We start from the raw sequence: 25,496 nt of genomic DNA, 5'->3' as shown, positions 1-25,496 counted from the left end.
GTATCTAAGGATTTAATTATTAGTAGTATTATTTTATTTATTGTTATAACACCCAGAGGCCCCATTGTGCTGGGCGTTGTACAATGGGAGACATGGTCCCTGACCTGAAGAGGTTACAATCTAAGGGCTAGATTCTGACTTGTATTATGTGCCCACAAAAGGGAGTACGAGGCCATTTTGCATTCTTATGTGTGAAAAATGGACTTTGAGTCCGGGTGTCTGCTTACTTCCCACCCCAGAGTAGGTGAGCATGAAATGGTCAGGGAATAAATAAAGCATTGACACCACCCTATACCTCCTCCTTTCTTATTGGCTTGAGTAGCTGAACCAGAGCCGGGAGATGGTTAATGATTTACTACTGATATAGACTAGGAGCAGATGTACTACCTTCTGGGAGCAAGGAGAAAGCAGAGGAGGAACTGTGATTCGTAAGTGTGTCTCTGGATCTTAATGCCTTTTAGTGCTGCTCCTGGATTAGTGCAGTTTACGCATCACCCCTTGCAGAAGTTTAGTCACAGTCTAGCCCCAATTTAAGAAAGACTCAACAAATGAACCTGTACATATATACATTGGATAATTCTTATATTCATATGTGGGTACATGAATGATTTTTGAATCTTAGTAGTGTTATCCCAATACCATATAAGTGATGTTTAATCTAAGATCTCATTCTCATAGTAATGGCTCCTGAGAGCTTGTAAATGTTAAAGATTTGCATACGAGTAAGAGTAATTAGTATACCTGGGCAAGTACCAAAAAAAAAAATGTTGGTGAATAGTTATATGAATAAAATCCACAAATTTGCATAGATGGTATCCAGAATCCCCTTTATTGCCTTAAGAAAATATTGATAAAATATAACCTATCAAATACTATTTGTTGACTTAATTATTTGATGAATTTTGCCATTTGTCATAAAAAAAACCACTTAACAAAATCAGGGTTTTTTGCAGGGCAGGGAGAGCATTTGACCTGCTGCATGTACAACCAAATTTTTGGTCACAAGAATTCTGCTTGTTCTGAGACTATTTTTCTGCTAAACTCAGTATTATCATTATCTTGTCCTCCCCCTGTATCTTCATCCCCATTTCTCTGTCTTGTCCACCTGTCTGAGCTTGTCTGGACTGCAAGCTTTCTGGGGAAGGGACTGTCTTTTTTTAATAAGAAAAGGAGGACTTGTGGCACCTTAGAGACTAACAAATTTATTTGAGCATTGTTAGTCTCTAAGGTGCCACAAGTACTCCTTTTCTTTTTGCGGATACAGACTAACACGGCTGCTACTCTGAAACCTCTTTTTTTAATGCTTGTCTGCACAGTGCCTAGCATAATGGGGCCCTGACTGGGCTTCCAAGGTGCTCTCATAACATAAATATAAGAAGAAGAATTTTGATGGAAAGTGGAAGTGTTTCTGAATAGTTGTGCAACCATGTATTCACAGTAATATTTCTATCAGTATTTGCCACCTTCTGGAAATCTCTGTGTGGGTTTGTGAGTGATCCTGTTAAGAAGCTGAAATATCATGTGACTAGTCAAGCAGGGCCTATTCCAGAGCCTACTGGAGTCAGTGGGAGTCTTCTTGTTCACTTTAATGGCCTTCGATCAACCCCCCTCAGTGTAAATAGTGAATAATGACTATCAAAAGCAGGAGTCACAGCAAACAGTTCATGAAGAACTCATGCACTGAAATTTGTCCCCATAAACTATTGATTGAACAATGAACAAACCTGATAAAATCACAGAGGATTCAGGCAGAATTCAATAACTCCTCTTTCTTGAAATTGACAGAATTTCAACTCATTTTAGTGGCTGCAGGATTTGGTGCGAGTGGCATGAAGAGTTAAATTTAAATTATTCAAATAACTTGTTGGCCCATCCTCGGGTAACAAGTCATTATACTTTCTAAAAACAATAACTATCCTTTTCATCTGTTTAGCTTCAGGGAACTGAATTGCGGACAATGGTGAGCGCTGCAGGTGTAGGCTTTGGAGTGGATAAGGCTTATTCTGCCCAGGGCTTTTTTGTGGAACTTATTCTGGATAGCAGAGGTTCACGACCTTTTTCTTCCTGAGGGCCCCCCGCAACATGCTATAAAAACTCCATGGCCTGCCTGTGCCACAACAGCTGGTTTTCTCCATATAAAAGCCAGGACCGGTGTTAGGGGGTAGCAAGCAGGGCAATTGCCTGAGGCCCCATGGCACAGGGCCCCCCGCGAAGCTAAGTTGCTCAGGCTTTGGCTTCAGCCTCAGGTGGCAGGGCTCAGAATCCCAGGCTTCAGACCCATGCAGTGGGGCTTTGGCTTTCTGCCTTGGGCCCCAGCAAATACTTGGAGGGCCCCTGAAACCTGCTTACGGCCCCCCAAAGGGCACAGGACCCCCGGTTGAGAACCACTGCTCTAGGGTACATTCTCATTTCATTTTTACATCAATTAATATTACTTCTAACTAATATACATTGTGGATGTTATCAAGAATAGTTTTTATAGGCTTTGGCATGGGGCCTTCAGACATATTGACAGGATAATAAATTACCTCCAGACATAAAGCTTTAAATAAAAATATTCAAACAATAGTTTAAAACAAAATCCTTCAGAGCAGATAGAGGTAAATCCTGAAACAAGGAAAGGAGACTGGGTAAAACATTCGTTTTAATCATCCACTTCTTCCTTCCAGAAAGAGGAAGTGGACAAGCCATCTATTTAAATCCATTTTCATTTTCTCAAGTTGCTTATTATAATTATTCTCATGCAAAATCTTCATGTCTGGATGCAAATTAATACTTACATATTTAAAGCTGTTCCCACTCCACAGACTTTGGGTCAAATCAGGAACTCCTCTAGGATCAGAGACATTTTATCATCATTATAGCATCAGTCTTTGATTTAGTTAGGGTCCAATCCTGCAAGACCATTGCATGCAGAATTTCTACTCATGCCAGTGGGACTTTCACATGGGCAGTGTCTGGACTGGGTTTGTATTTTGTACTCCAAAATAAAGATGCATTAGAGAAGAAATGTGGAGACTGATTTATGATTGTAAGCCTATATTTGTGTTTCAAACTCTTTGGCAATTACTGTGCACTGTCCCAGACATAGCTCCATATTCGATGTGGTTGGAAAATTTTAATAGAAAATTTATGAAGCAGACTGGATTTCCAAGTGATTTTTTAATGAAAAATTGCGACCTGAAAAGTGGTTTACTTTTTGAAAATTGATGTTTACTGGAAAAGTTTCAGTTTTTGATTTGAAGAAACAACAAAAATGTTTTCAAACCGAGAACTTTTACCAAAATCCAAAAATGTATATTGACATGGAAAACCTTTCGGTTTCCAAAACGTTTTTGCTAGTTTTGGTTTTTCATTGGAGGTCTTTCAGGATTGTCCTTCATTGTAAAAACTAAAAAATTGGGCATTTTTCGACCAGCTCTTCTGCATATAGGCAAACTAATAACTGGGAAATCTGTAAAAGTAAATGGGAGCCTTCTCTAGAGTTCCTCCGAACTGCTTGTTAGTGAGGTGGCCTGGTTTTAGTTCAGTCAGATTCTTTGGTCATAGAACAATCCCTTTCTCCCGTCCCCTTCCTTACTTGTGTAACTCTAGTGTCTTCATGGCTGAGATGGAATCTGCTCTGCGGGCAGCTCCGGCCAAGAAAAGGCTCGCGCAGGAGTGCAGCAGGGAAAGTCCCTTCCACCCAAGAGGCAGCTGTTCCACACCCCCTGGAGGAAACACACACACACCAGAGTAGTACAGTGAATATAGGAAAGGGAAATATTTATTTACAGAGGGCTGGGTGGAGAAAAAAACGGCAGGGGGAAGTGAAGGGGAGCAATACAGCAGGGTTACATCCACCACGAGGCCCCACAGGCCCAGTGGTACCACAATAGAAAGGGCAGACACCGAGCTATGTGGCTACGCTCAGAGTTTAGGAGTTTTGGGCAAAGTTCCAGTCCGGCAGTGAGTCTTGGATGATCCTGGTTGTTTTCAACACCAATAAACTTTCCCCAGCAAACCCCTCTGGTGCCGTCTTCTGCCGTGCTCTGCAAAGCCACACAGTGTGACAACCTCCACACTTAGCTAGCAACAGTTTCCCTCCTTATCCCAGTTCAAAGTCACAAGCCCCAGTACTCATGGCCCCATACAGCTCTGGGCAGCAGTGATACTGGGTCCAGTTCTGGTTTGTCCTTCTCGTACAATTCCTTCCTGGCACAGTGCTCCTCCTGGCTCCTGTCCTTGGGCATCCTTTTTGGCCTCTCTGTCCCTCCCAGGCTTTGGGCAGGTTCTTGACTCCTTCACTCTGTGAGGGCCTGCTTGCTGTACCCCTTCTGTCTGGAGGTACAGACATACATCCATTCACTCTCCTTTTTCTCACACTCCTGCAATAACCAGCACTTCCTCTTCCTCCAACCATCAGCACTTCCTTGCCCTCAGGACAAGGTTTTAAAGGAGTCATGCTGTCTAAACCCCAAAGCGTTTACACTTGTGATTTAGAGGGTTTCCACATTTCTGGAATCTTTCTGTTTGATCTTGTTGATATCATGTCATTAATGAGAAGACAAACGTCACAGTGAAAACACGAACAAAGGTGCATAAAAGGCATCTCTTACTTTGTTTACTGTGTTACTGCTTTCATCTGGACCCAGTTTCAGTAGAGTATCCAGGAGGGACCATGAACTACCTAACTATTTAGGGTGGCTCGGAGTGAGAAAGCAATCGGAAAGAGCCTGTTATATTACTAAACAGATTGAGTGCCAGGCTGGGTTTCCTGGAGGAGAAGTCAGCACTATGGTTGTCTGGGAAAAGAAATCCTAATCTTGCTTCTTTTTAATTTTTTTTGGTGGCAGCTTTAGTTTTGTATGTGTGTTTTTAGCCGATCTGTTAAATAGAATCCCTGTTCCCCTGGAGATGTAGCCTGGAGACGGAAGGAAGAAAATTACACTGGCTTGTGGCTTGTAGATTTTCTGAGAAGGCGGTCTTTCATGAGTGTCTTGTTTTTTTCTGCTTTATTCACGCCTTTCAATAGCTCCCAGCTTGCCCGAGGAAGAAATTTGAGGCCTGTCAGTGTTGCTCTGACTCTCCCAGAGGGGCTTCTTGAGACAGACAAAAGGCTCTTCATCCTCTCAGGGGCAGTTCATCCACAAGGGTTCCCAGCACGGTGTGCTGGAAGTGAAGCATCAGATGAGAGGCTGCCATACTAGCCCTGGTTTTGTTTTGTTTTTAAACAGTGCTCATATTCAAGAATTTTTTTTTGATCAGATGAGCAAACACAAGGCCAGGCTGGGACAATGGAAAGGATGGAGTAATACACAAGTACTCGAAACCAAATGCCACTGTATGCACAACTTAATAATAATGTGAGCGGAGATAGATTTGTATCTTCATTGGGCTATTTTATTTCTTTAAGAAAATAGTTTTAAATTGTGCATTGCTTGCTCAAACAGACACCTGGTGAAAATCTTATGTTGCTACTTCAGTGAGTTTGAGGTCCTGCCATAGGATTAATGCTGGGAGATGCCATTGGATACATGAAGACTATTGACCTCAAGAGGGTCACCTACCAGCATCCTGTTGAAGTGCCTTGTATAGTTATTTTAGTAGCTATTTGAAGAATTAAAGTAACTATGTCTACACTTACGGGGGATCGACGCTGTGGAGATTGATGCACCGAGGGTCAATTTCGCGGGTCTAGTGAAGACCCACTAAATCGACCATGGATTGCTCTCCTGTCGACTCTGGTACTCCACTGTTACTAGAAGCGTAAGGTAAGTTGACGGGAGAGTTTCTCCCATTGACCCAGGGTGGTGTGGACACCGCAGTAAGTTGACCTAAGGTACATTGACTCCAGTTACATCATTCACGTAGCTGGAGTTGAATAACTTAGGTCAACTTACTCCCGTAGTATAGTCCAGTCCTAACAGAACTTGTCTTGCTTGTTTAAATGTGTAAAAGTGCCATATAATGTTCTGGGGCATTTTATAAACATTATAAAATAAGTATTAATAGATCCCAAACATCATTTAAAAAAGCCTTTTCATCCACCAAAACAAACTGCTCCATATCCACCCACTGCATATCATTAGAATCATAGAATCATAGAATATCAGGGTTGGAAGGGACCCCAGAAGGTCATCTAGTCCAACCCCCTGCTCGAAGCAGGACCAATTCCCAGTTAAATCATCCCAGCCAGGGCTTTGTCAAGCCTGACCTTAAAAACCTCTAAGGAAGGAGATTCTACCACCTCCCTAGGTAACGCATTCCAGTGTTTCACCACCCTCTTAGTGAAAAAGTTTTTCCTAATATCCAATCTAAACCTCCCCCATTGCAACTTGAGACCATTACTCCTCGTTCTGTCATCTGCTACCATTGAGAACAGTCTAGAGCCATCCTCTTTGGAACCCCCTTTCAGGTAGTTGAAAGCAGCTATCAACTTATATCCCTTATTAACCTCCTTCATTTTCCCTACCTTGACACTCTCACATAAAGAGTGTGGTTGGAGAAAATAGATAAACTTACAACATGTCCTGAAGGTCCCGCAATCCTACCTAGCTTTGGTTGGACCCAGGGTGAAAGAGCATTGTAGAATCAGGACTTTTCTAAATGGGGAAATTGATTAGCACAGCTATAGTGGAGAAATCGTATTAGAATAAAGTAATTTTTGTTCTGGAATTGAATGTCACAGGGGGAGTTATACCAGCATGACTATGGAGGTAAAATTATTCCACTGTAACAATGCTGGTCAGTTTCTCTGCATAAAAGAGCCATAAAGGCATACTCACCAAAAACACCCTGCTACTGTATCCATCCCCTTTAAACCAGGGAAGCCCCACAATAGCCACAGTATCACACAGGGATAGAGACAGGGCCAAAATTTCCCCTGCTTTGTGCTATTCCACCAGTGCAAAGCTGCCTTAAAAGTCTGCTTAACAAGGGGCAGTGCAAGGATGTATCTGAGCCCTAGATCAGGATGTCCTAGGTGCATGTAATAGTCCCCTTCTGATCATTTGCAGCCACCTTTGCACCCCTTCCTCCAGAGTTGCATCAAGCTTTCCTCTAACAGACCCACAGTTCCAGGCCATCATTTCCAAGACAGCGAGGACTCAAGTTGTTATTAAATATCCATAATTTCTGACTGCTCAATGATAGTTTGCTATATGAACATTACAGTAATTAACAATAACTTTATAAAAAGTTAATAGAGTAGATTTTTTATTTGTAGAACAGTCTGTAATCTAATATTGACCTACATAATGTACAAATACACAAGCCATGCTATTAGCTGCATAGAAAAAAAAATCCTGCAAATATTACTGTATTAGACTGCCAGCATTTCCACACTACAATTAAAATATATGTTCTAGAAGTCTGAATGCTTAGGCAGCCTTTTCACATTCCCCACTCAGTGACTTCACTGGGAGTCTGGCCTTAGTAAAGACTTCAGGATTTGGCCTTGAATCGTTCAGAATGAGTTTTAAAGGAAACAAATGTGCAATTTGCACATACAAAGCAAAGGTGTGTCTACACGGCAATGTAAACCTGGGATTGAGCTTGGGTTCAAACCTAACCCCTAACGCCAATTATGCTAACCTAGGGCTCAGACCTAGGACCCAGGACCCTGCATGGCTGGAGGGCAAGCCCATGTTAAGTTGGGACCCCGGGTCCAAGCCCTATTGCTTTCCTGTGTGCACGCAGCCCCAGCTTGATTTGGGTCCCAGAAGCCTCGGGATGTATTGTTCCCGGCGGCAGAGGAGAAGTGCTGCAGGCAACCAGCGCAGTGGCTAGAAGTGCTACTACTGCCTGATCAAGCACGCTCCTTCTGACTCTGGCTCCTCCTTGCCGCTGCATGGAGCTTGCCTGGAGCAGGGAGCCAAGCTGACAGGCGGAAGGCAGGTCCTGGCCACTGGTATGTTGGGGGTTATCCCTTCCCTGGCTGTGCTGAGCTGCTTCCCCTCCTGCAGCCGGCCCCAAAACTTCCTTACAGCGAGGAGGCGCCAGAGCCCCTGCTGTGGGAGGCTGCAGGGAGGTTTTGGGGCAGGCTCCCACTCACCGCCCTCACAGTACATGCAGCACCAGCGAGGGCAGTGGGGGCCTGGGAGCAAGAGCCAGAGAGCAGAGCAGGGACTAAGGGGCTGCCCTGCAGGGAGGGGAAACAACAGAGCTCCCAGCTCAGCATGGCCAGGAAAGGGATGACCACCCAATACCCTGGCTACTCCCCCTCCTTGAGGGGCAGCTACCTGGTCCCTGCTCTGCTGTCTTGTCCCTGCTGCCCTCCCTGGGGCTGTGTATGCAGAGGTGCCTTGGCAGCATGCACTGTCAGGGAAGTGAGTGGGAGTCAGCCCCAAAACCTCCCCACAGTCTCCTAGGGATCCCTTATACCTGCCTCCCAGGGTGCAGCAGGGGCAGGAGTAAGGGATCCTGCGGGGTGCTGGAGCACACTGCACCCCAAGTCCTAGGAATGCACTTCACCGCTCCACAGCCGGCAACAGCCAGGCTGGGGTGTGTGTGTTCTTCCTCTGAACCCTACATTTTATGTTAAACTTCATAACAAACAGACAAAAATAAATAAAAAAACAACCAAACAAAAACATCTTCATTGAACATCCCATGTTAAAAGTTAACAATTGCAAAGTTTCATTTTAATAGTCTGACAGGCCTGGAGACTAATGTGCCAATTATCCTCAGAAAAGGTACACATGGGCGTTTTCCTGCCAACATGACTCAGCCTTGCGCTGGAGAGCCCTATTCTCAGATTAGATGGTAGTCCAGTATAAAGCATTCTCAAACTGCAGTCATTCTACTGAGACAGCCACTAAAGGAGCTAATTATGCAGTTTATGCACTCATGTGCTCCTTATGGGCACCTGAGTCCCATCAATAGCACTGCCTCAATTAGGAAATGGGGGGTAGGGGGCAGTAGAGTTTCCCCCACAGTGCAACACATTCGTAGGGCTAGAGTGTCAACACCTGGGAGGAGGGGGCCCTAGGCACTCTGGGAAAGGGTTCCTTTGACTTAGAATCATAGAATCATAGGGTTAGAAGGGACCGCAAGGGTCATCTAGTCTAATCACCTGACAAAATGCAGGATTTGTTGAGTCTAAACCATTTAAGACAAATGACTATCCAGCCTCCTTTTGAAATCCTCCAGGGAAGGAGCTTCTACAGCTGCCCTAGGCAGCCTGTTCCATTGTCCTACTATTCTTACAGTTGGGAAGTTTTTCCTGAGGTTTAATTTAAGTCTGCTATGCTGTAGTTATAACCATTGCCTCTTGTCCTGCTCACTGTGGCAAGAGAGAACAACTTTTCTCCATCTTTTTTATGGCAGCTTTTCAAGTATTTGAAGACCATTATCATACCCCGCCCCAGTCTCCTCTTTTCCAAACTAAATATACCCAGTTTCTTCAGCCTTTGCTCAAATGGCTTGAGTTCCATCCCTTTAATCATCTTTGCCACTCGCTTCTCAATCCTTTCCAGTTTCTCTATATCCTTTCTATACATTGGTGACCAAAACTGGACACAGTACTCCCGCTGAGGCCTAACCAGTGCCGAATTGAGCGGTACTCTCACCTCCTGTGATATGCATGCTATGTCTCTATTAATACAACCTGAAATTGGACTTGCTTTTTTTGTAACAGCATCGCACTGGTGACTCATGTTGAGGTTGTGATCCACCACAGCTCCCAGATCCTTCTCAGCAGTGTTGTTGTCATGTCAACTTCCCCCCATTCTGTATTTGTGCATTTGGTTTTTCTTCCCCAAGTGTAGCACCTTACATTTGTCTTTGCTGAATTTCATTCTGTTGTTTATAGCTCAGTTCTCCAATTTATCAAGATTCCTTTGAATTTTAGCTCTATCCTCCAAAGTGTTTGCAACCCCCTCAGCTTTACGTCATCTGAAGATATGATCAGTATGCTCTCTATACCTACATCCAGGACATTAATAAAGATGTTAAATAACACCGGATCCAGAACAAATCCTGTGGAACCTCACTTGAGACTGCCTTCCAATTTGACATCATTCCATTAATAGTTGCTGTTTGCTGTTGTTTAACCAATTATATATCCAGTTAATGGTAGTTCTGCTGAGCCCACATTTCTCCAGCTTACTTATCAGAATGTCATGTGGGACTGTGTCAAATGCCTTGCTCAAGTCCAGGTATATTACGTCCACTGCATTCCCTCTATCCACCAAACCGTTTACCCTGTCAAAGAAGGATATCAAACTAGTTTGGCATGATTGTTCTTAGTAAATCCATGCTGGCTGCTAGTGATTACCCCTTTGTCTTCCAGGTATTCAGAAATAGAATGATGTATACATTGCTCTTGTCGTTTCCCACATATTGAAGTCAGGCGAACTGGTCTATAGTTCACTGGCTCCACCTTTTACTCCTTTTTAAAGATGGGCACTGCTTTAGTCCTTCTCCAATCTTCTGGGACCTCTCCTGTCATCCATGAGTTTATGAATATTATTGCTAGTGGCTCCGAGATTTCTTCAGCTAATTTCTTCAACACCCTGAGGTGAATAGCATCAGGGCCTGCTGACTTGAATTCATTCAAATTAGTTAGAAGATCTGTGATGTGTTCTTTACTTATCCTGATCTGCATCCCTTCCCCTTTATTGTCTATGGTAACTTTGCCAGTCACCCAGTCACCTGTTATTTTTTGTGAGAAGACAAGCAAAGTAGGCATTGAACAGCTCTTCCTTCCTATCATTTTCCATTACCAGCTCACCTTCTCCATTGAGCAGAGGGCCCACACCATGCCTGGTCTTTCTTTTTTGTCTGACATATTTGTAGAACCCCTTTCTGTTGTCTCTAACATTTCTTGCCAGCTTAGCTCATTCTTTACCTTGGCTTTCCTGATTTTTGTCTCTACACGCTCATGTAGCAGACTTGGGTCTGCACTGCAGTGTGGATGCCAGAACCCTAGGTTCAAGCATGGGTCATAAAATACTTAAATTAGGGTTAAAATGCAACATAGACACTTGAACCCAGGGTTCCCTTACGTAGGTCAGCTGACTCGAGTCCTACTAACCTTAGGCTTACATTGCTGTGTAGACATACCCCAAGAGAGCAGGGAGAACATGGGGGAAGGAATATCATTGTTGTGTTAGCAAAGCTAGTCAATGATATGTGCAATATCTTTATTTAGTTAAAGCAGCTTGACAGAAGGAGTTATTTTGCACTTCTTAACATATCTTTGTCTTCCAAATTTTGCTGACATCGATTCCTCTTTGCTGTATTGTTCCCAGTAGAAAGGGTAGGTCACTTGCAGTAGGGGCATGGATATTGGTATGAAGAACGAGAGTCATGACTGAAAATATAGGATACATATTAAGGCTTGGCATATGGTAGTGGAGACTTTAGGGAAACGATTGGTTAAAGATGGAAAAAAGAACTGAATCATAAATCATGAGAGAACAGATTTTTACCCTGAGATATATTTGTTCTCCTTCCTAGCCCAATAAACTGAAAATATAATATGTTTTTTGTTAAATTGGACTCCCCACACAATGATGTCTTCAAGATTTTGGTCCCACTCTACAGGATTCATCTGAGGTCTGCAGCAGGCATTGCGTCTGAACTTGTCCCAAAACCTGCCCAAACTTTGGGGAAGTCTTGATTCATCTGATTAGAACTTCAGGACTTGGGCCTCTCTCAATAATGGGCTGAATTGCTATACAGAATCTGAGCAACTCATGCTTTGGGGAAGTTTGGATTTAGATGTGATTGTGGATCTGGGCGTTGCCACTTGGGTTCATTGCCACTCTTAAATAATATTATCACTGTAAATAACACCCAGCTCAAAATAGTAAAGGTTTAAAATACAGTAGCATCAGACATTCAAATGTTGGTATTTCAGTGTTTGTCACCCTGATACTTTCACCTTCACTGTATAATATCATTGTATAAAGGGCATGAAAGCTAAACTTTGATGTTTTGTTTTGTTTTTGCAGTGGTGCTCTTCTAAAGAAGATACTAAGTCGGCCATGCTTGAGCCCAGTTTCTGTTGCATTCTGTAAAGTTGAGCAGTAAGTTTTACTGGCACGCGTATTTGCAGAAAGCAAATGTTAGAGTTGCCTGCAAGGGAAGGTCTTCTGGTTAAAGCACTGGGTTGGGATACAAGAGATATGGGTTCAGTTCTCAGCTCTGCCTGAGGCTTCCTGTTTGTCCTTGGGCAAATGATATAATCTCTCTGTCTCTCCTCTGTAAAATAAGGATAATAATAATTGCCTACCTCTCCTGGGGTACTGTAAGGATACATTTTTTAATGTCAGGGAGGAGCTCAGAGAGTGTGGAGATGGAGCCAACTAATTCTTATATGGATATATGTACTCTCAACCTGAATTTGCACATGCCAGTATTCAGGCCAGAAGTGATTGTCCATTCAGGGATCAGAAAAGGACTGATCTGACCATTCATGAACACCCATCTTTACTTTTTGAATATTCATGATCAATGCATAAAATAAAATATTTGGTGTATAATATCAGAGTGAATAAATTCTAGGAAACTGCCATCGGCAGTTCCATGGATGTTCTGCAAGCAGAAAAAGGGGCTAAATTCGCTGAATAAATTACTCCTCGTCAATCATTTGGTCAGTTCTATGAAATATCATCATCGTCATAACACTGTGTTACCAAACAGCGATGTTGGGTTACAACATAGTGATGTTTCCATTGTGAAATTGTGATGCATCACCACTCTGTGCTGCAGCAAATACCAAGAAATCACAGCACAAATGATTCAACTTAGTGACAAGATGACTTTGACCTGGAGGATAAAGTTGTAAAAAGCAGCCAATTCTGCTCTGCAAATTGCCTCAAAATGCACCTCCATCATGATCTCCAAGTTCATCATATCTAGTCCAGAACTGGGCCTCTCCCCAGCAAGTCACTGCTTAATTAGGTGATGGTAGTAGACAAATGTCCACTAGGGACTAGACTGAAATTACCAGAGTTATTTTACTTGCAACCTACTTTGAATCTAGGTCTCTAGAAGTGAAAGGCAGGCAATTGCATTAACCCATGTTTTTCTAAGCCCTTGATCATTTGCCTTTCAAATTAGGACTATTTTTGAAAATTTCCATCCACCTCTAGAGACTTTTTTGTAAGAGGAAATGGGACTTTTGCATCCTAGCAAATCCTAAAGAAAATGAATCACTGCAAGCTCTTTCCTAAAAGCCATCACAATTTGGATATTTTTGTATCCTGTAGCTGTCCATAGTCTATCCCTAATTTAATTCCTTCCAGCACAAGGAACTGCTATCAGAAAATTGCCCTCCATGTGTCCCATCAGGTGCTCTTATAGCCTGGTTACCAAAAAAAACATTGTTTGGTTAACCATTTTGGGTACTGATTTGCATTGCACTGCAGATTTCCCACTAATCCCTTTATGCTTAGATGGAATTCATCAGTTAACAAAAGTAGTTAAACATATACCATTAAAGGCTAAATGCTTAGGGATTGCTCAAAATCCACAGATGCTTCTTGAAAGAGCTTTGGTTCACTGCACAGCCAGTAGTAATGTTGTCTGGGCTGAACATAGTTGAAGAGATATGTGGCTGATGTAACTTTGGAAGGTCACAGTGGCTGTATTTGCTGGAGCTTATTATTAGCAGGAAACTCTATTTTTGCTATCGAGTGTGCTTGTCAAATGCAGGCTCATTGTCAAGGGGCACTGAAGAAGTGATATTCCCTGAGAAGCTGTCCTTCTTATGACCGTTCAATAGTATCCATAAATGAAGATTTAATGTGTTTTGTGTGGAAAACAGAATCTGTATTCCATCCATTTTGAGTCACAGGAAAACAAAAGCATAAGCAGCACTGAGCCCTCTCTCCACGGATAATTTTGTGAAGAGCAGCAGGATTTTGGCAGCATATCTGGCTTTAGAAAACAACCACAGTTATAAAATACAGGAGTTTAGGGGTGGTATGGTTAGTGAAAATGGCATATTTTGAGGCACAGACTTCAGTGATTCCTGAAGTTCCCTTCTTTATTTTCCAGTTTTATTTTTTGTTCTGTGTATCATTTTCTTTCCTTTCCATGTGTTGCACATCTGCTGTGCAGGCTCCAGCCAGGAGAATAGCCATATGAGGACCTGGAAATCTCCTCTGTATTGATGCCAGAAGACAACTTTATATTCATTCCAAATGGCATGAAGAACCATTTGTCAGTTTTCCCTTTACCTCCCTTCTAGCGACTTAAATGTATAATGTTGTCTAAAACACACAGAAAATAACCTCTTTGGTGATGAATTTAAATCTTCATGTTAGTTTAGTTCCTAAAACACTGAAAAACGTAAGGCCAGAAAGTCCCACTCCTTAACCCTCTGTGAACAAGCAGAAGGACTAACCTCCCGCTCCATTGTTTTCAGTAGTTTTCACCCTTGTTTCTTCTGGCTTTTTTTTTCTCCGTAGCGATATTGTTCTCTGGAGGTGGATATATTCATTTAAAATTCCAAAGTCTGGCCATTAGCTTAAGTTAATGTTCAAACCTCTGCATTGCCTTCAGAATTTTCAGTGAGGTTCATATTAATTTTCAAGAGATATAAATCAGGGGACAGTGTACAGGAAAGACAGCCGGCTTAAAAATGGCTACACCTGACTCACATATCTACAGAGAAGTGGCTTATATAGATATAGTTGCTTCATGTCTGTCTCCTAGGAATTGCTTGTCAGAAAATGAAAAGTCAAAGAAGGTGACCTTGAATTGTATTGGACAGAGCAGTGTTTAGAAAAAAAGAATCTAAGGGCCCAATCATATTCTTATTCAAATCAACAACAAACCATCCATTCATTTCAAAGGGAGCAGAGCTGGGTACAATATTCTTAGGCATACATAGCTATTGGAAGGTAAATGTGAACTTGTAACAAACACTAGCTTCACATATGAATCTGGTATTAAAGGAATGTGGGATTTGTTCACAGAGGGTGAAATTCCCTTCACCTGCATAATGCTCAAATAATCTGGTTTATGACGGTGAAATGCAAGCAAAATCCACCTTCCTTGCTCCCTGGCATGGGCTCCGGTATTCAGCACAGTCCTAGCACTGCCCACTACCAATGGCCATAGATAGACTCTCCATGCTACTTGCACAGAATGTTGGATTTACATGTCAATCAGCCCCCAGTACCATGCCAGCCTATGCACAGCTGGTGCAGAGACCTCTTGGGCTGATGTTGCAGTCTGAATGGTTGTGTGGATTAGGAGGAGTGTACAGGCACAGAAACTCATGCTTGGGAAGCTGAACAGAAATGTATTGCAATCACACTGAAACCATAATTTACAGTAACTTCTCCGGATATCCCGCCCTTGATTCGTCCTGAACATGGTTTGGACTGGGCATCTCTGAGTGTCCAATGGTCACCCCCTCATGCTGAAAAGCTCAGTCATCTCCCCACTACAACAAAAGCTCCTCCATCTAACCCCATTTATTTTTTAACCTTCTAGATTTGGCTCTCCTGTCCCCACCTACTCTGCTTATTTGCCAGAGGTAACTTCTTATTTGCCGGATGGGAGTTACAATGAACAGCTCCCCCCAGTGGTCCAGGTTGGAAATATATCTCCTATTTTAATAGTGGTCTGATTATCATTATACTCTCCACAAATAAATATCAGTTCAGAAAATGTTCACAGCCTTACACTGATCCTCTGTACTCTCTATTTCACACAGAGAAAACCCAGATGGCAGCAACAGGAACAACTGGTATACAGTGTTCAAGCCCTGTGCTTTGGAATACTGTCACAGTTTGTGTGTGGTAGCAGCAGTAAGCATTAATCCACCGGGAATATAGGTACTTCTCAGAGGATGTAATGTAATAGGTACATTGGGCAATACCAAAGGTACATTTTTTTTCTCTATACACGATATGGCATACACCATGTTAGATACACAGGACATACACCTGTGATCTCTTTTATCTTATAATTGGAGCGTAAACTCTTTGGGCCAGAGACCATCTTTCTGTTCTGTGTTTATACAGTGGCTATCACAACATGGTTCTGGTCTGTGGCTGAGACTGCTAGGTACTTCCACAATATAAATAATAAAAATAGTACATGGGGTGGGGAAATTGGGAATAGTAATGCTAACTAAACATGAAATGATTGTCTTGATCTGCTATGCAGTCCTCTTTAATCCTTAACATTTGCTGTGTTTTCAATCAGCTTTTCCAATGTTACTTGCCATCTCCCTAATTGTTAAAGTTGTTTTGAGTCTGTCTTTTAAAACAGGTTGTTCTTGTTGGGTTCACCACTTCATATCTGACTTCAGACACTTCTGTTCTGGCACAATCTTAATTTCCCCTCAATATTCCTTTCGGATTCCCTAGCTAATGTCTGTCTGCTTGTGGAATCTTTTCCTGTTACTTCTTTGTAAATTCCAGAGCAAATAACATGTATTGTTTTTTTTTAGAAATACCCTCCTCATTATCCCAGCCTTCTCTAACAGGCTCTCTTTTCTTTTTCGCTGGTCTTTGGTTATTTATGCATGTGAAAATACATCTCATTTTTATGGTGTTGAATTAACAGTGCAAATGTTATCTCTGATTCTCCTTAATATTGTCTGTCTCTTTTGTTGTTCACTAATGGCCAGATTCTTTCTCTCCTTGTTCATGTTGAATCGTACCTTGCTCCATGAGAAGCCCCGTTATTGTCAATAGGACTACACATAGAGTAGAATATCACTCACTGTAGGAGTGGCAGAGCTTGGCACTAAATTAATATTGTTTTTCTTCTCTATCTCTCTTTCTTTTTTATATGCCTAACTTCAGTGGGAACTGGATCAGGAATTGACACTCAGTTCTAGATTGTTTAGTGTTCCAAATTTCATTCTCTAGAATGTAAGCAGAATACATTCAAGGGTTGCCTTCATTAAACGGTGTGTGTGTGTGGGGAAGGAGTGAACAGAGGGAGGAATCAATTTTCAAATGGAAGATGACAAAGCCAACTTTAATATTCTTCCCTTATCTTAATTTCCTCTTGGTTTACTTGATTAGGAGAAAATAGTTTGAAATATAGAAGGACCCTCATAAACTTAATTTTACCAGTTTTAAAAGATCACAGTTAAGGTGACACAAACTGCGGCAAAGAACTGCTAATTATGTCAGATTATAGCTTTTATAACACTGAACATGACCTCATTTTGGATTAAGTAAGGTTCAGATTGCAGCTGGGAGTCTAGTTGAAAACCTACATTTAAATTGCCTTTGAACTTCTGATTGCTAGGGGAGATAAAAAATAGGAACTCACCCCTCACCACCACCACCACCACCACCGTTTTTGCGGCAAAGGGAAGTTTTAGAACCAATGGATGACATACAGTAAACAGCACCCTGTAAGTATCAATTTTTGTGCCATTCAGTACTAGGGATGGTTGAATCTTAAGAAGTTTGGAGTTCAGGTTTGGATAAGCACCCCAAACTTTGGATGTATATCTGGAACTTATTCAAAACCCTCCTGTCTGCAAAATAGACCTAGATATTTTGTAAGAACAGGCTTTCTTATAAGATTTCTGGAATTTCTATTTCTTTCCCCTAAACCAGTCGATTCTTTCCCATTTATTACAAGCCTATAGTCCCTGGGCACAATTATAAAATTGTTATTCAGTCCTTATTCAGACCTGATATTGGACTAAATTCTATTCTGTAGTGTGCTCATAGAGCACCAGTGAATTCAGGTATTTTAATGATATTATGGAGAGCAGAATCTGATCTGTTTTCAAATGAAATCCCTCCAAAGTTAATGTGAGCTTTGTCTGTATGAGGAATGAGTGAGAACTTTAGTATAACATCTCAATGCAGAATTGGGGGAGTATAAGAAGAACGGAGACAGTCTACATAACTACTCATTTAGAGATAGAGCCAGTAATTATTTTCCTATTTGTGTGACTTCTGCTGGTTTTATAAAGAACATTGTTTTCTTTAAATAAACCCACCAACTTTGCTGGACATTTCAGATGTTTACGTGAGAGCTGTTATCCTGGATTGGCTCCCATGCAACCCAACAGATCTTTTATTTTAATATTATTTTTCTTTTCCTGTCAGAAGTATGTTTTCAGTGTGGGTCTCCTGGAATCAATATTTTGCAGGTAGAAAAATATTAAACCCACTTTCATTTTGCAGATTTTCTTGTTAGGAGAAAAATCAATCTAATCAAAAATGGCAAAGTTTTTAAAAAATGCCCTGCTATTACAATTTCTACCTATCAGTTTGCTTTCAGATCACTTACTGACATTATTTTTCAGTGTGCAAACAATTAATGTAAATTCTTTGATGTGATTCCTAATAGAACTGAAATTAGTTTTATTTTACTTTCAAGTGGAAACCTCAGCATTGGGTTTTTTACAGCCATTAACCTTTATAGTCGCAGTGTATTTATGCTGAGCTATAGATTTTGTTTTCTCGGCATCTCCTGTCAAATCTCCCCTTATTCTTTTGATAGGAAAAGCAAAGTAAAAGGCTTTGGCAGGGTAATTCAACCTTGCCACTCTGGGCCACTGGGAGAGGTGCTAGAGGAGACTGGGTGATATGCTCATTCTTACTAGCAGTGAAGACCTTTTACAAGGTCTTTCTACAGAGAAGATGAACAGCCTTTCCTCTGTACAGCCTTCCCTCATGGCTGACTTCATCACTCGTATGGGAGTGATAGGCTTCCAGACATAAATACGGCAGCAAACGTCAATTATTTTGAATAATTCTAAGAAGCTTTAGTTTAATCCTTTCTGCTCTGTCCCAAGTAATATTTCTGTAGCACAAACATATGCTGTCTCAGTAAAAAAGAAGCCATATTTTAGACTGAGTTATGGTGGAGTGAGTTGATTCATTATGTTTGTTACTGAGTTCTTCATGGACAAGACAACAAGCAAGAAACTGTATTTCCTTTCCAAGCCATTTCCACTTCATAGCAGTAACTCCACTCCCTGTCAGCATTCTTATCTGTTATGCTCATATCTCTGCTTAGCAGTCAGTCCTGGTTTGGTGCTGTAAAGGTGTAATGAGTGCTTTGGGTTTATGGATTTCTGCAGCTGCTTAAAATGGAATTAAAACAATCATGAATTAACCTCAGATTTAAGCCTTTTGAAAATCCAAGCCAGGTTGCTTTAATCTTCACAAAATCCTCTTTCATTTTAGAAAAAAAATAACCAAATTCACTTTCTTCTCCTGCTATCCATACAGTCATTGTAGTGAAGCAAGAACATGAAGTTGATTTTTTAAAAAAGTACACTGCCACTTTTGAAAATCCGCAGAACACTTCAAAACAGACACCTGGCATTTGTGGTTTGCATTGTAGAATTAGCATGGCATTCTCTACTAAAGGCAGGGATACCTCGGCAATTTTTCAGGTCCTTGTGTTTAAAGAGAATCTGTACGCCCCCACTGGACATTTGTATTTGGCTAAACCCCAGCCAGAGGATGGCTAATAATTTTTTATGTTTGTGGGTAAAATTATTAAGCCAATGTACCCACCTGTCACCTAAAAGGTCAAAACAGAGTACAAATAGTGACATTTTTAGAATTTTGCCTATAAAAGTGAACAGTCAAAAGGTTTTTTGCACTTGGACATCCCAGGTTGTGCTGTGTGTTGTTAGTTACTGTTTACTTTTGTTTAGTGAAATTCCTTTAATTAAGCCATTCTGCCTTCCCACTAAACAATGTCTTTTACCTTATCCCTGCCAAACTCAGAGTCATTTATTTTGTGCCCCAGCCAGGTGTATGTTTCATTCTTAGGTCAACCCACCAATTATCAGATGCCCACATGGTTGTAATAGCTGGAGAGTTTACAGCACTTGCAGTCAGGGTTTGCGTTGTGGTCATTACAGCTACCAACCAGGGTCTCTGCGCACCACTGTTCTGATGGGATCAAACTCATGCCTACCTAAGGCAAGGAGGGTGGTTCTGTTACAATAAATTGCAATAGACATATCTGATTTGGGGTTTCGTCTGAGAAGATTCATACAGCTTTACTGTTAATGTACTTTGTTTTTATTCATTAAGAAATAAAAGCACCAAGATAGTGTGTGTTGGGGTGGGGAGTTCCCTCAAACTTTTTTGCAGATTTTTTTTTTTTTATTCCCAAGCTGCCACGTGAGCTGCATGCTTGCCTGAAAAGAAAATGTCTTAAGTGGATGTGGACCAATGTCAACATGTTGTTTATGTCAGTTCACATTTGTGTGCAGAAATCAAACATTGCTTTGTGGAAGCATTCAGATTTGCCAATAGGTGAACTGATCCAGTGGCCAGCTATGGGAGCTTACCTAGCATCTCACAAATAGAATGGCAGCAGCTGCCTTCCAATGGAATGCTACTGAACAGAGAACTGTCAGGTATAATAATTCATTCTCTTTTTTTTTTCCTTCTGTGTTCGTAATTTCTTTTAAAGACCAACAAAGAAAGAGAGAATGTTATGCAATGGAAAATTCCCCTCTCTCTCACCAAAAGCCCCCATACTATGCAAGAACTGGATGTATTGTTACTTGCTGAAATACAAGGCTTCCTTTCCAATTTTTAAGCCAATAAAACATGTACAGATGTTCTAACGATATACCGCCTAAGCCTTCTAAAATAAAGTTGTTAGACAACAAGCAGTTGAAGGGGAATGAATGTGCAAACTCGATTTGGCAACTTATCCTCTAAACTGTTTTCAGCTCTGATTTTAGTAGTTTCTCACCCGTATTTGATTATTTTTGCTTGCTCACTCATTTTTACACTGATTTTGTTACTTTCTGAAATTCCAAATTGCTTTTACCTCTTTCAAAGTGTTGTTGTAATTTCTTCTTCTCTATTTGTTTGGAGCCAGGCCTGGTTTGCTAGTGGTTACCACAGGACTGAGCTGAAGCTTGAGCTTGCCTATCGTTTCCATCACACCTCTGGATATTGCTGAACTGTGCTGAGTTTTTGTTGCTACTATTGGACTATGTTAACTTCCTAATTAAATACTGCTGCAGAATTGGGTGCGTGTATATTCTGACTTACCAACTTTCTGGACATTTTGGCTTTTCCATATGTGTATCTTTCCATTCTTGTCTCAGGAATGCCTCAGTTAAAAATATTTAATGCAAAAGTCGGGATCTCCATTCCCTCCTTTATGAAGATTCTGACTCCAGAAGGAACTTGTGCTGAGTTGGGCCTTACTGCTCAAGTAGTAGCCTTGAAATCTACTACTTACTGCAGATTCATAGATTTTAAGGCCAGGAGAGACCATTACGATCACATAGTCTGATCTGCAGAACACAGGCCCAGAATTTCACCAAGCATTTCTGAGCTAGATCTTACCTTTTCTCCTCAACCTTTAATCAAAGCTGCATGTCTTTCTGAAAGATATCAGAATGTAGCCCAAAGAAAGCATGACTCCCGTTAAAAAGTCTGATAAGTTATTGGCCAATATTAGATCACTGGAACCAGCCCTGCTCTCACTGGAGTCAATAACAAAAATTCCAGCTCAGTGCAACAGTCAGTATTGGGCCCATTATTTCCGAGGTAAGTTCTGGAGAAAATAAGAATCCAAATCCAGACTCACTTGTCCATTAATGATACATCTACACTATGAGCTAGCTGTGTGATTCCCCTGCTTGTGTACACATACTCTCACTCACTGAGCTAGCAAGAGTATCCATAGCAGTGTAGCCATGGTAGCAGAGGTAGCAGTGGTGGACGCATGGCGTAGCCAGGCCAAGTATCTACCCACCGGATTCAGGCAGATTTGTATTAAGCATGACTAAGCCATGCCTCCACTGCCACTGTCCATGCCAACACAGCTACACTGCTATTTATACTCACACTGCTTTGAGAGCTAGTACAAGTATGTGTGCATGAGAGGAGAATCACACCTCTAGCTCACAGTGTGGACATAGCTTAAGTGGTGAGAGTATACAAGAATACAGTCTGGAATTGCTGGTGTTGTCATATTGAGATCTGATGGCATTTACATTATTGTATTTGCAGATCTTGTAAACATCTTGGGTCTTTGAACTGAGCTTTGTTAGCGTATCTTTCTGGAGACTGCTTTAATAGAAAAGTCCTATAGAACTTAATAGGTATGAAACCAATAGGGCTCCATGGAAATGACTCTAAGATACGTTGAATATAATAAAGAATGCATTTTCTAGTCATAGAATTCTGTAGGATGGTTCAACAAATCTATAGAAAGATGATTAATTTCTTTTACATTCCATAGGGCTTTTTCCATAAGGGGTAGTTTAGCTGCTTCTTCTAAATTGTCTCCTTTTGTCATCCATATTACTGCAGTAGTGATAGTTCGTGCTGAGAGTCTGTCCAGCATCTCTTGGGGCTCTACTCTCTCTCCTAGTGTCAGTCTAGACATTAGTGTTCCAATTGCCAGAAATGTCTCATCTTGGTATCTGAATCAGATCAAACTCTTCATGCATTTTTACTAGCCACTATCATCAATAAAGATTCCAAAAGGAGAATTTGACTGGCAATTTTGCTGGTGATCCATGAGGCAGAAAATAATTGGTACCCTTTTCCAGTACTACTAATTCTTACGTATAGCTTGGATATGTGGCAACAATTAAAAATTTATATCTAGTCCTTCAGGCCCCCGGAGAAATAATGAAGGGGACACTCAGATATGATGTGCTCTGTCGTTTGTGCCTGGTGACCACAGTCGCATACAGGTGTTCGCTTCATTTTCCATTTAAAGGGGGTTTGTCCACATCTCTCAGGAAATGTCCAGATGCGATTCAATCGGCACCAATCTTTCTGACATACATCAAAACCAGGTGGTTCCTCGGCAGGGCCAACAATAAGCTGTTTGTTTTGAGCAGTTGAAATGCTCCATGTGGCTCTCCACTGAGCCTCAGCATTGGAGTAAGGGTCTTGATGTGGTTACATAAAGGATTGCAGGATTTTAATCTCGTCTTTGGCGGATGTCAAGGCTAATTCCCCACTCTGGCACTTCAAGTGCAGAAGGTGGGGGTCCGCAAGGATTCTAAAAGTTAATACTGGCCACTCCAGGCTTGTATTAAACTTCCAAGATTACAGTTTTTCTCTGAGCTTGGATTGGTAGGTGTTGCCACCACCCAAGTGCAGAACCCCTTTGAGAGCCCAGGAAGGCGCACTTGGGAATTCCTTCCTGTGGGGTACCCTCCAGCCCTTTCACCCCCCTCCGGGGAAGAGCTGAGAAAGAAAACAAAAGGAAATCAGCTGTTGCCACCAACTAATTAAAAACATGTGCACAAACACCTTAAGACACAAATCCAATTCTGTTCTTAAAAACGGTACATTTTATTAATTAAAAAAAAAAGAAAGAAAATACACCTGGGAACTCAGGCTATTGCTAGATTTTAAAAGAGCAACTACAAGATGTAGCAGATCGAGCACTCACCGCCGCAACGCCTCCTGCTGGTTGTCCAGGAATTAGCTCAATTCCAGCCCTTGGAGTGCCTCCTGCTGGCCGATGTCTCTCCTGCCTCGGGCCCTGTGTCCCTCCTGGACCCCGGTGCCCCATTTCCTTGGGGTTCTGCCGACTGCAGTACCCCCACACTCTGGGTCTCCCCTCTCAGGAGAACCCCCAACCCTCTAAGCCCACCTTGCCTCAGTGGCTACTGCCAGTCATCATCTAGCCCCCTTTCTCTGGGGAAAACTGCAGTCTGTAATGGCCACTCATCATTGGCAAGGGGGTTGGACGAGCTGCCTCTGCCTATCCCCATCCTGGGCTGCACCTCTGCAGCCTTTACCAAGGCCTCAGCCTGGGGAGTTGCCAGGCTGGAGCTCCCTAGCTCCTTTTGCCCTTCCCCAGCACTGCTCTGCTCTGCTCTGCTCTGCTCTGCTCTGGGTACCCTGTGCTCCCAGACAGCTAGGCCCTTCTCACTCCAGGGCTGGAGTGAGACTCTTTGCCTTCTGGCCCTGCAGCTCTTTTATAGGGTCCAGCCTTTTCCGATTGGCTCTCAGCCCCAGCCCTCATCCAGGGCTGGCTTTTAACCCTTTCAGGGATGGAGCTGGGTGACCGCCCTGCTACACAAGGATTAAGCACCAAGAATAGCTTTCTTGAGGTCCAGCTTAAAGGTTACAAGCAAAACAAAAGCACCTGGGGTTAGCACAGAGGAGTCCACAAGCCATAAATAAATAAAAAGAGATAAACCTAATCACGTCTTTCTAGACATTTCCTGATCTACTTACATGCCTGGGGGTTCAAATGAGTAGTTTCTAGGTATGATACTGAGGATTTTTCATACCTGGCCCAAAGCTTCCTATAGCATAGCTGTTGCCCTGTCTGCCTCTCCCCGGGAGAACAACAACAGACAGACAGAAGGGAAGTCTTTCTTCAGTTTTAAAAAGTTCTAGCCTTCCCATTGGCTCTTTTGACCAGGTGCCCACTCACTTCCTTTTACTTATGCATAACAGTGAGACTTTTTAACCCTTTACAGGTAAAGCAATTAGAGAACAGCTTCTAAGAGGGATTTTATAGCTAGTTGCTGGCTGGATGTCCATAAAAGGGAGCTACCCCCCCTTCATTTATCACAGAGGGTTCTGCAGGTCATCATGCAGCGGGATCCTCGCATTTGGATTGACGTGGTTGAAAAAGCGAGATGTCTGAGCAGCTCTTCTAATCTGTGAAGGCTGGATGTGCGATAGGACCGGGAGCCAGTTGACCTGAGTCGATTTGAATGTCCCTGACACTATGCACATAGCGTTATTGAGTTGAGTGTCAAGGAGTTTAGTGTGACTGCTGTGAGATCACACACGTGGACTGGAGCCCCATGATGTTCCAGTCAGTTTTCTGATAAGCGCGACACGAGTCCTAACCTTATCATGGGTGTTCTTGAGGTGTTGTTGAAAAGTCAAGCTCCAGTCCAGTGTAATGCCAAGACTGTGTTTTCCACTGAATGCATCTGATGAAGTGAGCTGTAGCTCACGAAAGCTTATGCTCAAATAAATTTGTTAGTCTTTAAGGTGCCACAAGTCCTCCTTTTCTTTTTGAAGATACTTTGGGTTAGCCTTAAGGCTGACGCTCTCACCGCAGAACTGCACATCAAGTTTGGTATTAGCCATTTTATTGTTCAGATGGAAAGTGGTCACCGTGGGTTTTTTTGGGTTAGACCTAAGTTTCCAGTGTCGGAAATAATCAGCCATTGTGCTAAGATCTCGGGTTAGCATGCAGCTGATGGTGGAGACCTGTATGCTGAACAGCTAGGGCAATGTCATCTGCATACATGAATTTCCTCAAATCCATCGCTAGTATATCCACAGTATATATATTAATAAGTATTAGGGCCAGGATGGAGTCCTGTGGGATGCCAGAGTTAAGAGTTCTTGGTCTACTGATCTGGCCATTAAGGTGCACCTTAAAACGGTGGTCTGTGGTCATTGCCACCAAGAGGCTGATTGTTCACCTGCAGTGAATGATGTGGTCAATCTCGAGGAGGACCTGTTTCCAGATGGTGCCATATGCCGAGGACAAATCAAAAAGGGCGATCCTTGTCTTCAACTTATATTGGAATCCTGCCTCAGTGTGGCCGGTGAGTAAAGCTCCCTGGTCATAGCAGTTCCTCT

This window comes from Chelonia mydas, chromosome 2, assembly GCF_015237465.2.
Source record: "Chelonia mydas isolate rCheMyd1 chromosome 2, rCheMyd1.pri.v2, whole genome shotgun sequence".
Taxonomy (NCBI): Eukaryota; Metazoa; Chordata; order Testudines; family Cheloniidae; genus Chelonia; species Chelonia mydas.
Note: the sequence above shows the minus strand (reverse complement) of the source record.